Here is a 3782-nt window from a genome sequence, read left to right on the forward strand (position 1 = left end):
CGAAGCGGCCGAACCCGCAGATGTGCCCTGTGAGGTGGTAGGGTACGCGTCTGGTTTTCACGAAGAGGCCAACCCCGTGGATGTTCCCTGCGAGAGAACATTGGGGAGATGGTGAGCTTGACACTGGGTCAGGAATGGAACTGGCGAGATTCTCCTGAGATTCACTCCACAAAGGCAGCGTAATTCGCATAAGGACTATCTTGGATTGACAGTGCTCTGCACGAGATGTATAAACTGGCAGCTAATTAGAGCAGCGAGGACCAGGAACACTCTATTTCCCTTCTCCAGCAGGAGGAGGGGGTATTCCGGATGGGAGAGGTGATCCATAGAAACATACAATGGAAACAAAAAGCACCGTGCAGAAAAATAATGGAAAAATAAAAGGAATATACTGTTTTGGTCTGGTTTTCTGTCATGATCGCTGCTATAAGGAAGATAGAGCCATGGAATACATTTTTTTGTGCAATGTGATGCAAGGCGCAGCGCAAGTGTGTTTGCTAGTTTCAGTCCAGTGCTGCGTTGTTTAATTAGCAAAAGCATTTGCACTAATTTTTGCGTACTGGGCTAAAAAAGAGGTGTGTTCAGGTGCATTGCTGGTGCATTGCTATTTCAAGGAGCTGGAAATAGACTCAATAGCTCAAACCTGGTCTAAAGTCTGGCGCAATGGTACACGCTGCTTATTAAACACAGGGATGCACAGCAGCACACAGACATGGCAAATATAAAAAATGTAAGGATTGCAATGCATAAGATTTTTTTTGTTGGCTAATTAAATATATATATATATATATATATATATATATATATATATATATATATATATATATATATAAATGCCTACATGTCATAATGCATAGTCATCGCATGTATCAGAATTAGGCTATTTGCACACACATGAGCAGCTCCATTTCATCTCGAAGACAAGTTCTGTATTCGCACTTGCCAAATTCCGCCGTGTAAATAGCAAATTCGTCATGGCACGAGCGCAACTGGCTCTTAAAGGGAATGGAAGATGAGACTTTGATTGGTTTATTGCACGTTACGCCCAAAAAACACCCATTACTCATTAAGAGAATAGGGACAACCCGTTTAGATCAAGCGCCCGGGCACCCCAACCATAAAGTGGGAGCTAAATGTCATTTCCATCTTGAGAACTATATACAGCCACAAATAATTGTTTATTACACTTTCTTTGCCAATATCATGGACCATGATTATATCAACATCATATGGCCGTTGAGTTTAGTTTGGGCTTCTCCTCCGTGCATCTTTTAAATGTTGTCAAATAATCTTGCACACATCCATACTGATTTTCTTCATTAGTAATGTGCAATTATCTACCTCACTTTATTTCCACAATCTTTATCAAAGGTATTGTTACCAAGGATTGCTATCTGCACCCATGACATGGGGCCCTATGCAACCACATTGCATTAATTACTTTTGGTACTTTACTTTCTCAAATATATGTTAAATTCAAAACAAATGCAGACATTGAGTTTGCTGCATTCTTGGGAACCAGATTTCTGAAAACACCACATACTCAGCTTCTTGCGTAAACAAAGTGCTGTGCTTTGCTTAGGGACTTGCAGCATGACAGAATAAATATATATTTAATTAAATTGTAAAGCAAAATGTTAGAGACCTTTTGGTAAAAAAATTATAAATATATTTGGTTCATTATGAAATTGTGATGGAACAGATTAGACTATTGAGGGTCACCCATCTAGATAATTAATGGGAAAATAATAATTACAAAAAATGTATAGCGGGAATACTTTAAAGGTCCTAAATAAGGTGTTCAAAGATCACATCAGTCACATTAAAGTTGAAAGTGTTGGAGGAAAATAATGTTGTTATGCAGCATCAGTGTGGGCGGTTGATGGGTTGGTCAGTGTGATCACTGACACTTTATAAATGAACGGACAGTAATGAGAGAAGAACAAACTCATAACAGTAGGAGACTCACACATGGTCTATGAGACAGAGGATCATGAGATTCAATACTGCTTTCCTGCCATCAACTCATCATGTATCAAGGGAAAACACTCCAGACACGAATCCAATATCATGTATATGTTTTTTTCATTGCTGTCAGCATGGACTATATTTCTGAACCTGCTGGTGATCATCTCCATCTCTCACTTCAAGAAGCTTCACACTCCAACCAACCTGCTCATCCTCTCTCTTGCTGTTGCCGACATGCTTGTTGGACTTGTGATGCCCATAGAGGCCATAAAGCTGATTGAGATGTGTTGGTACTTTGGAGACACTTTCTGTGGACTCTATTCAATATTTTTTGCGATGCTTCTCACAGCATCTCTTAGTAATTTAGTTTTAATTGCTGTTGATCGTTATGTGGCTGTTTGTCACCCTTTACAGTACCCACAGAAAATAACCATGACTAAAACAATAATAAGCATCTGTCTGAGCTGGGTCTTCTCCTCAACTTATAGCACTGCCTTTGCAATTAATAATGGTTATTTTGACTTTTCACGCACAACAAATACGTGTTATGGAGAGTGTTCTGTTATGATGGGTTTTGCTTGGAGTGTCACTGATCTGATCATGTGTTTAATTTTTCCTTGTATCCTGATCATATCTTTATATTTGAGAATTTTCTATGTTGTACATCAGCAAGTGAATGTTATAAACACCATGATGAAGGGTGGCAAATGCATAAATGAAGGTTCAGTGAGAAGGAAATCTGAGAGCAAAGCTGCTCTGACATTAGGAATCATTGTCACAGTTTATCTGCTTTGTTGGATTCCATACTATATCTGTTCCATATCGGCAGTTTCTTCCACAACCATTAATTTTTTGATGTGGGTCGTGTATATTAACTCAGGTCTGAATCCTATGGTCTATGCTTTATTTTATCCCTGGTTTAAAAAGACAGTTAAACTAATCTTAACTCTGAAAATATTTCAGCCAGCATCTTCTCTGGTTAATATTTTTACAGAACAGCAATTGTAATTAAACTGATAAAGCCATCATTCTGAGAACAATTTCACAAAAACTATAATTGCCAAAAAAATCATAAAGTTAAATAATCATAATAGGCATAATTTAAACTCCATGCATTTTAATATTATAGCTTGTTTTATTGAATGTCATTGCTTTTTAACAGTTGCCGGTTTTGTCAGAATTTAACAATTAAGTAAATTTATTTTCACACAGTAAGTTTAAGTGACAAAATGTTCAGTTGTGATGCAATAGCTTATTAGGAACATTTTATCACAAATCTTCAATCTAATGGAATAAATTTGATAAAGACAGATATTATGTACTTTATGCTTCACTTTTATCAGTCATGCTGAATCTGTGTTGATATCAAAAACATAATGAAAAAAAGACAGTCAATTAAAACTCTGTGTAAGTGCCATGTCTATTATTGTTGTGGTTCGTCACAAAAAGAAAAATTAAATGGCTTACAGCCTGCTAAGATTAAATCATCTCAAAGCAACTTCAGATTCACCCAAAAGTCATTTAAAGTGTGGGGCTACACACAAAGGTAAATAACAATATTACATATTTTATTCCAACTTTTCAATTAAGCTGAACTAATGTTTAATGTTTCATATAAACTGATGTGAATAAATTAATGTTGTAACTGCGCAACATCACCTCATGTAGGCCGAATTTTTATGATTCAAACAAAGGCTAAAAATTCATGCAAACCATTTTTTTTAATCAAATGCTTTGACTAATTATATAGTTTTGACAATATACTTTTCCTTTTATTTATTATTTAATTTTGAAAGCTACTTTTGGATTATTTT

General features: G+C 36.2%; 1 pseudogene; it reads left to right on the forward strand.

Annotated features, from left to right (window-relative positions):
* The first annotated feature begins 1917 nt into the window (after positions 1-1917).
* Positions 1918-2976, forward strand: LOC128021690 (trace amine-associated receptor 13c-like; annotated as a pseudogene).
* Positions 2977-3782: the final 806 nt, after the last annotated feature.

Source organism: Carassius gibelio, chromosome A10, assembly GCF_023724105.1.
Source record: "Carassius gibelio isolate Cgi1373 ecotype wild population from Czech Republic chromosome A10, carGib1.2-hapl.c, whole genome shotgun sequence".
Taxonomy (NCBI): Eukaryota; Metazoa; Chordata; class Actinopteri; order Cypriniformes; family Cyprinidae; genus Carassius; species Carassius gibelio.